This window comes from Paramormyrops kingsleyae, chromosome 23 (genome assembly GCF_048594095.1).
Source record: "Paramormyrops kingsleyae isolate MSU_618 chromosome 23, PKINGS_0.4, whole genome shotgun sequence".
NCBI classification, from domain to species: domain Eukaryota; kingdom Metazoa; phylum Chordata; class Actinopteri; order Osteoglossiformes; family Mormyridae; genus Paramormyrops; species Paramormyrops kingsleyae.
In genome coordinates this window covers 8,203,596-8,215,791 of record NC_132819.1, presented here as the reverse complement: position 1 = coordinate 8,215,791, position 12,196 = coordinate 8,203,596, and the positions used below count along the sequence as shown (strand labels likewise).

General features: G+C 44.3%; 1 protein-coding gene across 1 annotated transcript in view; it reads left to right on the top strand.

The window, feature by feature from the left end:
• The first annotated feature begins 7,659 nt into the window (after positions 1-7,659).
• rims3 (regulating synaptic membrane exocytosis 3) overlaps positions 7,660-12,196 on the top strand; it is a 35,933-nt gene continuing 31,396 nt past the window's right edge. Inside the window, exon 1 of the mRNA XM_023832083.2 lies at positions 7,660-7,903. The gene's annotated coding sequence lies outside the window, so the exon portion shown is untranslated. The remainder of the gene's footprint in view (positions 7,904-12,196) is intronic.

The following is a 12,196-nucleotide window of genomic DNA, read 5'->3' as shown; positions in this document are numbered from 1 at the left end:
TTTGTCCGTCGTGGTACATATTATGCCCCCATTACAGCAAACCTCAGCGGTCACCAACATTAATGTCATTTTTTAGGTTATGGCACATTTGTTTACAAGAGGAAATAATTGAATCTTTGCATCGTGCTTTATAACACACGTCATAGTCTGTACTGTTGCTAATCACAAGCTCTGCTACTGTTAATCATTTTATTAGACCTACATATTATTTTAGCGGAACCCATTATTCAATCATGAACAGAGCATTTGAAAATTATTAAGGAATATTAATTTTACATATAAAGCACAGGTCTCCAAGTGGATATAAAGTACTTCCATAGGTATGGTGGAGTGGATCCAATAAAAAGCCCTTAGCAGCTCAGATTTCTTGTACGTTGCATGAAATCTGGAGATTATTCACGGTCCAGAAATGCATGTCATTCAGAAAATGATTTGGGTGCTTGTAGAAGAAACCATATAATCACACAATTCAGCGTTTTTTAAAGCTACAGTAACAGTCCAAATTTGTTTATATGTTGTATCTGGAAGTGAAGTCACTTGCTATAAATTATAAAGGAACATGACAATCTAACTGCAGACTACAGCTAGCTCTGCCTTTTCAGGGCCCCCAGGCAAAGCTTTACTTGCCCCCCCCCCCCCCCCCCGATTGTTTCACTTCCTCCGCAATGCAGATAATTTGGGGGCCCGTGGCAACTGCCCATTCTGCCCATAGCTAGAGCCAAACTAGCTGAAGGCAATGTAATGTCTCACACCAAGGCTAAGCAAACAGATACTACATGGTAATGTGTGATATTTCCTGATCCCTTCCTCTGTCTCTGTCCAAGCTGACTCGTTTTGCTTCTTAGTGAGGGTTTGTGTGTGTGTGTGTGTGAGCGTGAATGCACGTATGACTGTGTCAGTGGTCATGTGAGTGTCTGTTCTGTCCAGGCCTTGTGAACAATACAGACTAACAGCGCTAGGGTCTGCAGCCTGGTGACCCAGAGAACAGAACATATGCAAACAGGGATTATTTTTAGAGGAGGCATTTCTCCCTTGTGATGTGCAGTCGACACCCAGGCTCTGCACAAGAACACGCACAGCCCTGACAAATATCGCGACATCACCACACAAACATCATCTGTACACCGGGGGGGGAGTATTTATATTGTATTCCTTTGCCCTGAGTGGGAGCTAGAACAGATCTCATGGGCTGGCCCAAGATTCTCATTGGGGGGGGGGGGGGGGGGGCATCTGTGGTGCTACAAGGAAGTCAGAATTGGAGGGGTGGTAGTGGAGGTAATAGTTGTAGATCGGGGAAGGGTAGATTCGTCTGAATGGACCCCTCACCATGGTACCGACCCAAAACCATTGGCACTAACTGCAGGATAATTATTGTCAGATCATGTGACATTTACGGGTCACAACTCTGCCTTCAAGTCCAAATATGACCTAAACTGGCTACATTTGGGTTGCACCACTGCACCACTGTGGCTGGGGGCTTTGAATCCCACCTCTGTCTGTGTGACAGACAGTCTTAAGACATATAGTTAGTCTCTGAGTTTTCCATGGTGTGTGATTGTGAGTTGGTGCCCCTGATGGACTGGCATCCCAACCCGGGTGTACCCCTGCCCTGTGCTGTCTACAGGCCTCCTATGACCATGATAAGCAGTTAGAAGATGGATGGATAATCACTCGCATGTGGCATGTCCTTAAAGGTAAAGACATATCACTCTCATTGTGTATGTAAGTAACGTGATTATCCGTGGGTTATCACTGTAAGTCACATGATCATCAGTGGGTTATCACTGTAAGTCACATGATCATCAGCCTGCTATCACAAACAGTTCTGAAATGATGGCCAGTTATTTCACTTTCCATTTACTTCACCTTTGCTTCCTTTCCTAAGCACTGGGGCCTAAAGGGGTACATTCACCCTAAAGTCATTTAAAGTATATTTTGATAAGCACATCATTGAAATGATTTTCCCTGCAGGTTCACCTTCTGAGCTCATCAGACACAATTCTGTGCCATATTGGATATCTGTGTGTCGTGTTACTCATGTATTACAAATCATCGGTATTTACTGATCTCAGTGCCAGCACCTGCTACCTGTATTCTCTGTGAATCGGCACATTTAAAGGGATTTCCGTGCACCATTTGCATTCAGAAATGAGGGCTATCCATACCGTGGTTATAATCAATTGTGAAACAGTCATTTTAGTACTTAAAAAAGCAAAGTACTGTTATTATAGGAAGCAAGAGGCACACTGATTGAAAATTTATGAAAATTTCCAGTCACTTTGTAATTCAGCAGTTTGCCTTTTCCGCATAACAAAAGAAACACGCTGTTGTGATCAGCGTGGTTTTGAGGAGCTGGAAATTTGAGAGAAGAAAAGTCTTAGACCGGAAATGTACAGAAAATTCAATTTTTTCATAAGTGAAAGGAAAATGTTTCTTATCTTTGGTAAGATGAGCAGGTGCCCGCTGAGGTTAACATGTGTCCCCTGCAGGGATGCTGGGACACGTTAAAAGTCTGGTGTCTTTTTGCACACTAACTATTTTTCACCTGCCAAGACAATTGCCTTGAGGAAAAGTGAATTACAACAAATGTAAAGTCAGTAATGATGACAGGTAATGCTGCAGTTTGCTGTTCATTCTGCCGAACTTCTGTAGCACAACAATTAAACACATGTCCTTGCAGTTCAATTCAGGGCCCTCCGCAAATCATCATTCTATCCTTAATCAATATGTGGAATATTTTCTTTTCGACTGACATTCTGCTCGCTCTCTCTCTCTCCTTCTTTCTCTCTCTCTCTCTCTCACACACACTGAGGTGGGAGCTGTCTGCTATTTATAGGCCCTTTCATTCCAGTCTTGTTTCTCAGATTTACATAACAAAAATAATGTGGCTGTTCAGGTTTTATCAAATGAGATCAGCTACCCCTGCATACCTTGCTCTATTTTAAGGCTCCCCCACTTGAGTTTGAGAGAAAGAATAATCAAAAGCCAAATGAAAAGAAAAACACAATCATAAATATGCAGAACATGAACATGTCTTCCAGGAACGCTAGGCACAGTCCCCTTAGGTCCAGGACCTTCTGTACCCATTACTCTGTTTGAGTAAGAGCCACCTGTTAAAAATATCGAAAGGTTTTTCAAGCTTTGATGCCTGTTCTTTTCTGCTGTCTTGGTCACTATTTCCTTGTTTCTTTTGTGTTCCTTTGCAAGTGAGGAATGGAAGATATTTGTGCTCGAGAGCCGGACAGCTGACAAGAGACTCCAATTAGTAGGATCTGCTCTTCTTACCTCATTAATCCAGCAGCCGCCAGAGGACCTTCATGGACAGCATTCCCAGTAGACAATCTCCATTTCATTCAGGCTGGACCAGCTACTCATGAAGAAGCTTCCAGATAATGTGCCGAGCCCTATTATGAACACAGCTGCAGTCAATGTCCATGCAGGCTTTGACTTGTGAGTGGCGCGTCAGTAGGACGAGAGTGTGAAGACTGTTGACCTTCAGTAGATTAATTTCAACTTCATTCTCTTTACACAAAGTGCAAGTACTCAGACAACGAAATGCAGAGCTTCGGATTTAACTTCAGTTGCCACAGTACTAGGCAAATTTATGGGATGTTTTCAGGTATTAATGGATAAGTGTATGGATTGCAGTATTACATACCGAAGTTCTGCTGCATCAGAAAGTTAATTCACCTAGACATATCTAGAGAATCAGTAAACCCATCAGCGGAATCATAACATGAATGTCAAAATGATGATTAGTCTATGTACATAACTGTAACACAAAGCAAGTATGAAAACCTGCAGTGGACAAGGAGTCTGGCCCTTTTAGAGAGCTGTTTTGTCAGTGAGCTGTATTATGCATATTTGCAATAAAAGGAAGACTTTACCTTTGATGAGAACATTAAGAAGTTTGTCATATCACTGCATCTGGCACCAGCCAGCTGTTGTGTGAAGCTTGGGGGTACAATGTTGAGGGCTGCAGGTGCCAAGATTCAATAAGACAAAATTGAGGCCTGTCTCTCATCACAGAGTGTCTGTGAGAAGCCAACAGACGATTGATCCAACTGGTAGATAAAAAGGACTTGGATGGTCTACAGTAGATATCAGTCTACCTTTCGCCGTTGGCTCTGGCCACCAGATATTGACACTCTGCGGAGATGTTCTACCACACAGGTCCCTACCCTCCTTCAGTACAATTGTAGCAGTGGGAGATCGGAACAGACAGACCATAATGGACCCGAACCTATGACCCCGCCCATCCTCAGGTCACATGGGAGAGTGCCCTCCCTGCTGCTTTGGTATGGACATTGTACTGGCCCTGAATGCGACATGACGTGGTGCTTTATTCAATCAGACATCGTCAACACACCAGTAGACTCAGTCTTGCTTGCGTCTTTGAAATGCACGCCCTCCGGCTTCCTAATTGCTTATCATAAACAATCCAGAGGATCCATCGTAGTGATATGATGTGATTGCACTGCTCTTGCTGACCTATAAACAGGTTACTCCTCGTCACAAGACAGAAGAACTGAAGCGCAGAGAGAATCCATGCTATATGCAACTTCTTGAGTAACTTCTGAAACCGTGTGGCTGAACGCGCAGGTGCTTCCGTAACTTACAAGCCACCTGCGATCTGCCTGGGTCTTTTGGACATTAAACCCCTCTCTCAGTCTCAGAGCAGGCCCATTATTATGCAAACAATCAATGCATGTCATGCAAATGCTTTCCAGTCAAACCTCTTTGAAAATCACTTAAGGACCAATCTGATTCTTCTGGCTTTGCAAAAAAAAAAAACAAAAAAAAAAAACACAGAGTTCTGAGCTAGTCTTTCATTGTACGAAAAACTAGCTCAGCAACATCCCTCAGAACCAATACCCTGCACTTGTCTCTGCCACGGTGAGCTGCCACAAACACACAGCTCTAATTATAGTCTGCTGTGGCAGGAAGGCGCTGTGGTCCGGCCGTTACCGTAGATTACAGCAGCTCAAAGCTGCTTCCATAAGAAGCTTCTTGCATTGAGCACATTAATTACCTGCGGCTGTATGGTACTGCGCAGCCCCTGTGATGCTCATAAAAAATAAAATCAGGCACCTTATATAACGTGCTGACAATTAAACCATAAAGAAAGGAAAAACGTATGAATTGAAAAATGTTGAACATACATTTTAAAAGGGCAATCGGCTCATTTTAAAGCCTCGGTGATGCTGTGCATCAGCAGTGCTGTAGTCGCATTAAAGGGCATAAGTGTCCGAAAGCTGAGGGGACAGTCATGCTCTGCAGCAGTGACCATGAGCAGCGGCCTGCCCTTCACTGTGGGACTGTGTCATTGTGGTCATTGTTGTGTCAGTGTACAATGTCACAAATCATGGGGCTCTTTAGATGGCCAACTAACCATTTATACAATCATAGGGAGACACGTTTATGTAACAGATGTCAGAGTTTATGTAATGTAATTGAATGGAATATGTCCTCTTGGAAGAATAAAGTATTTCAAAAGTCTATCTATCTATCTATCTATCTATCTATCTATCTATCTATCTATCTATCTATCTATCTATCTATCTATCTATCTATCTATCTATCTATCTGTCTGTCTGTCTGTCTGTCTGTCTGTCTGTCTGTCTAATACTGTATGCCATCTATATAGAAGCAAGCAGGTATAACAGGAGTTCTTAAGAACAAAATAGAGCAGAGAAACTTCCTGGTTCTTGAAAGTGAAATTCAGCGTCTTTCCCCATAACTGCTGCACCATCTCCTGAATTGAGGCAGGCTCTTTGTGCTCCTGGTCCCTCGCGCTCGGGCCCTTTGCCATGTAGCAGGCAGACAGAGGGTGTACCGCTCCAGCCTGGCAGAAGAGATTGTCCTCACTGCATCAGCAACACCAATAATTCACTGTGCTACGCATCACCCTGAAAGGATGGGCCCACTAAAGTCCACTAGAGGATGGTCTTTTGAGACAAATGTATTGGACATCCTTCCCCTTAAGTGTCTCTCCATGCCAGATTATTACTCATTGCTTATTTAATTTTGTTTGATTTTTGAAGTAAATAGCTGAACAGTTTCCTGGTATTGCTGCATGTGAACAACTTCAGCATTATGATAACTTCCATTAAAAAGAAGTATTTCAATGAAATAAAACACAACGTGGCAAATATAAAACACAATTTAAATATATAAAATAACTTCAGTCCCCTGTGTACTTATGAAAATGTCTATTTAAAATTAGATAAAAAAAACAACTAGTCAATATAAGTGTGTTAGTGTACAGCTGTGTGTTCAGTGGAGGGAGGTGCGTGGTACGTTTGCATTCTGGATCAGATGGGGAGCAGGAGGCTCCCAGTTTGTACCGTCACTTGGTCCTTGAAAGGAAACAGGGACTGTAAACAATATTTTTGCATTTCTGTCTTTCGATCCATCAGCTGAGGGCTCTTGTACTGGAGGATCATCCCAGGCTGTAAACAAGGGCTCAGAGAAGGACAGCCTGCTCTTAGGATCCACACTCACTGCTGCATTTTGACTGAGCTTGTGCGGTACCTGAATGTGTGTGGTACCTGAGTGTCCGCGGTACCTGAGCGTGTGCGGTACCTGAATGTGTGTGGTACCTGAATGTGTGCGGTACCTGAGTGTCCGCGGTACCTGAGCGTGTGCAGTACCTGAATGTGCGCGGTACCTGAATGTGTGTGGTACCTGAATGTGTGCGTTACCTGAATGTGTGCGGTACCTGAATGTGCGCAGTACCTGAGCGTGTGCGGTACCTGAATGTGCGCGGTACCTGAGCGTGTGCGGTACCTGAATGTGCGCGGTACCTGGGCGTGTGCGGTACCTGAATGTGCGTGGTACCTGAGCGTGTGCGGTACCTGAATGTGCGCGGTACCTGGGCATGTGCGGTACCTGAACGTGCAGCCTATGGGAGCATGTATCTCTCATAGATGTCACTCTTCTTTACATTTTCGTTTTACTGATTTGTAAAATGTCACATATTAACTGAAGTGTGGCCACTGAACGTAGACTGAAACACGCTGAGGCCCCCAGACCACAGAAGCTCTCCAAACCCTGTAATCCCACGTGAAGACACCCCCTGATACAGCGCCATTACCCCTTGGCCCACAGTAGGACCATGGATATTCTGGCAGATTCAGGGGCCTGGCATTTTACAGGGGTCTTTGGAAATGTAATACTGGGCAAAATGACATTTTGTCAGAGGGCCCAGAATTGAAGCTACGGCCCCGACTCAGATGAGTGAATATTGGAGGACTTATTTGTGGAAGAATAGGGTGATAGTTCTGAAGAACGTAACATGTGACACCAATGGCGATCTGGTCGCAAAAAAGATGTTCGGCATCCTATTAGTTGACAATATGTTGTCATCAGGGATGTAGAAACTGGGTACTCTCAAATATTTAATTTGGCTTCCACCCCCCCCCCCCCCCATAAATAGACCTTTTCCTTTATATTAAGTTGTGCCCACTCCGTATCAAACTCTCTCCTAGCCATTGGTTGTCCTTCATATTTACTCCTAGTGCGTTAGTTTATGTAAAAGTGTGCAAGTGAAGTATAAAAAGCCCATGACTGTTGCGCATAATCTACCGCCGCCTGCTCTATGGGAATAAGCGGGTCAGGTGTGTAACCATGGAGATGAGTTAGCAAGGGGAGGCTGTGCTTAGCGTCTCCCTGCCTCCCTCCCCGCTTCGGAGCAGCCAGTGCCGCCTATCGCGCTCGCGTACTGGCGCTCTCAGAGGTGGATCCGGAGCACTACGGCCAAGTCGCGAAGGAGCCAAGCTGAATAAAGCTTCATTAAAAAAGGAAAATAAAAACATGACATTTTCAGTGATCGGGCAGAAGCACACGACCGTCTGACCAATTCTGACAGATTCTGCACTTTAGCCGCTACTTTCTGTTACCGGTGAGTGATTTGGTTTGCATTGTGTAATGAGATGAATTTTACCTCATAATGATAATTTTGGCTTAGTTGGAAGAATAACGGCAATTAACTCACTATTATGCCATTAAGAGTAATTTTGCATAATCATGAATATTTTAACCGTAATTTTAATGTTACACGTGTGTTTATTTTGAGCTATACCTATGTAATATAAATACCCACGCGTAAAACTGCTTCAAAATATGAAGTATTTGAGCAAGATGAATACCAGAGAAAATTTTTAACTATGCCATAAATAGATCTGAAACAAAGGATTAGAGTCGTGTGATTTGCGCCTATTTCTGACCAGCAATGTGTTTCTTGGCCGCCCTTATACTCCGACTATTAAACATGCATCGCAGACGTATGATCTGCTTATTAGCAAGACATCCATGTGCACGCATTTGCGGAGGGTGCAGTGAGTCGGTGCGGCTCTCTGGGCTCCCGGAACGCGCTGGCGTTGTATGCGGAGTTGCGGGCTGCGCTCCGGTGCCCGCTCCCACCGGTTCGGCGATCGCCCCGTCAGCCTTCACCTAAACGCCCCACGGCGCCTTTGCACTCTCCCGGACCGCTCGGCAACCAGCATCCCGCTAACCTGTTGTTTTGCGCTTCTATAACTTTCACTAACTGAAAAAAACGGTAACTGGTAATAAAAAAGGTGTGCAGTTTGAAAAATGTACGGATTCATGGTGTGGAGTGCAATGGATTATGATCTATATATATAATATATATTTGAAAAAACTGAATGCACTGATATGCTGATTTATGAATACCGAGAGTTATAATGAAGAACAACGCGTTGCTGCAGGATGCTCTGCGGATTTGTCGAGTTTATAGTGCTGGGTGACTTATGTCCATTAATTTTTATAAGACGGCACATTATGTATAGGCTGTTTTAATGAGCCCAGAATGACAGTGACCGCTGCTAACGGAGTGTAAAAAGCCTTAAGGAGCCGAAGGAGCGATTACCGCAGTAGGAGCTCCCGGGGTCAGCTGACTTGACATGATATCAGGACTGGGAGATGAAGTGGAGGATGATTAGGATTAAAGGGCAGCTGTGGTCTCAGGAAGCATCGGACCCCCTGAGCTGCTGCCTAGATCAACAGAGGAAATAGGGAAATGGGTATTTAATCAGCCACGGTTGGGCGGTCTTGTTCTCCAGGGGAGCCGCCGGTCAGGTTGGTGCGGTGCAGTTCAGATTGATTGTTTTATTGAAGTCATAATTTGCATAGCAAGTCACATTGCTTGGTGCCAGATATGAGAGACTTGCTAATTAAAATGCGCTGTAGGAACGGAAACGTTTCGGTTCTTCTCGACTAAGCAGGTCAATGAAACGATTAAAAATGCATGTTCGGCATATATCTAGTCAAAGTTTGACTCACATGTTGTGACAGACCTAACAGTGTGAAACATGTTCTAAATGCGATTAATTAAATTCTTTTTATTTTCTGCAGTGTTTCGTTGAATGTCTCTACAGCCAAATTAGCATCCTATAATCCTATAATAGCTGACAGAGCGCAGCTCATGACTAAAACGGACACATCAGTTTGTGAGAATTTATCAGAATAGAGCATATGTCCCCTCCCTCGTTCATTTACAGTCACTTGTCAGGACTCATCTGTGGCGGTGGGCAGATGGACGTGGTCACGCTTCTGCACATTTCCCTCCTCGCCGCTGCCCCTGTGATATTAATACTCTTTCTGTATTCCGTACGCCACTCCAGCAGGGGCCGGAGACAGGCAGCAAACGAAGAAAACTCACGGGCTGTTTCACCAATCCCAGAATGCACCTCTAAAATGCGGGTTTCGGAGAAGTTGAATTTGACAAGGGACCAGTCTGCGGGCACATACACTAAAGAACGTGCAGACGTGAGTGTAGGCTGAGGATGTGTTCGGCTTGGGTCCCCGGGGTGGCCCTGTCAGCTTCTGCTCGAATGGAGCCAGTCAGGTTTAGTCAAAATACTCTACATTCTCAATGAGGGCTAGTGCACTTGTGTTACCATTGACCGTGAGTGGTCTACTTGCTGAAGCAACTGCATCTACAAGGAAATTATTTCTGCAGTTAAAAATTAACAATAATAAAAATGGCTGTGATATTTCTCTGGAATGCCCTGTATCTACTTATTCCATTTCAAGGTGAGGTTGTTGAAGTGTTTTAAAATATCTTTCTATTTTTGTGATGTTTCCTGATATAAGGTCTGTCTTCCAGGATGACAATGCGTAAGTCTGTTAGGAACATGGATTATTTTTTTTCTTTTTACCAGATGGTTCATGTAACAGATGGAGAAAACCGAAATTGCCCGTTTTCTATAACCGTTCCAATTGCACAGACCTTGGTCCCGTAGAGCATGTGACTGAGCGGCCGGATATGCACATGCCTTAGCAGGTTTCCAGTAAACGTGAACCGGTGTGAACTGGAAGACCTCCTGTCAGAGAGAGTGGTGTGGTAGTCATGCAGAAGAGATCCAGACGCCCATTACCTACATTCGCCCTCAGATCAACGCCGGTCCATCCACACTGTTGATACTTTCGCCATTCTGTTGATGCTGTTGGTCTTTTGTCGATCAGCCGTAGTTATTGAAAACCCACTTCCTCTGTGACCTAAGAAGTTAATAGTCTTGGAAGACACATCTCATTATATTTTACACCAAAAACCAACCATGACAGAAGGTGCTTAGATAGAACTCATTGACTCTCTATGGAAAGAGCATCTTTCACTGCTAATTTCCTAGATAAAAGATCTCAAATGTCTTCATTAAAACTCCCAGATAACAGCGAACAGTGTCTGTAGTGAAATACTATACTCCCTGAAAGCTGGCCTTCGTCCCTCCTCCTGCTGGTGATGCAGGTGTCATAGCCAAACCTCACATACTGCGCTGTGACAACAACACATGCGCTCACACGCTCACACATGCGACATGTGCGCACTCTGCCATGAGAGAGAGACGGAGTTCGATCCCGCGCCTCCTGTGATCTCACCAGGTGATGTGAAAACTGAGATCTGGGGGCTGGAGACGAGAGACCTCTCAGGTCCTGGGAACTGGAATGGAACTGGGAAAGAGAAGCAGGAGAAGGCAAGAGCGGCCGGAAGCTGCACATGCGAGAGCTGTGTCCAGTCACACTGAACGTCACCCTGCGCAGATCTCCTGCTTAGAGACACTTTTACAAAGCAAGAATTCGTTTGATAATATGTCGGTCTCGTTTAGGCATGCGGACACCTTTTTGTGAGAGGCATGGTAAAATCTTGCCATGCTGTCTCACATGACAGTCAGCAATAGTTAATCCAGGTTGTTTTATTTATGTGTTGGATTAATTATATTTGTAGAGCAGTATAAAATATTAGCAGCCATACTAAGTTGTGAATCCATAGGTATACAGAGGCCCCCGAAAACCCAAAAGACAAATTCACCCCATGTCTCTTCCCTGCTTTTTGGATTTAGACTTTGACTGACGTGTTTCTGGACGTTTATCGCAGTGCTTCCGGTGACATGCTTCTCTGTTGTTTAAACAGCGAATCTTCAGGAGGGAATCGGCCCCACGTGTCGATCCCAAGCCCAGGTCCTTAATCATTAAACCACCTGTAGCCTGAGACCAGCCAGTGTCCAAATCATAAGTTGCCAAGTGAAATAGCCAAGCTGTGACATTAAAAAAACGCACCAGTCAGGATGCTATATTTTTCAGTGACGCACTATTTTTGGAGAGCACACAGGACCAAAAAAAGTAAATATTACAAGATAAAAGATGGTTGGCGTCTGAGACACTTTTCAATTTTTAATAGTCACACTTGGCTTGGCTTTGAAGCAGATGAAAGCCGGGCGCTTTAACTTGCGTGGCCGGCGCTGGCTTCGTGCTCTGCGTTTTTTCACGAGGACAGTTCGGGTAAAGTCTCGACAGGCGAGCATTCTGCAAATAAAACCTCTCTTTCATTTCAGAGGTCACCACAAATGCCTAAACATGTCTTGGAACCAAAATAAATGAAGCAAGCAATGTAAAGGGAACAGATGAATAATTAATCCCTCGACTTTTTCGATTTATGTCACTTGGCTTGGAGCTCATGTATGCATTCATGTTGATGCGCGCACACACACACACACACACACACACGCACGCACACACACACACACATGCACGGACGCACACACACAGGCGCGTTTGGGAAGCGAGACCACTCACTCGCTCCCTCAGCGATAATAACGATAATCTTATGTCAGCCAGCTGGCAGGATCTTTCAAATGAAAATGAAAATAAAACAGCATAGATGTTTATCAGAATAATT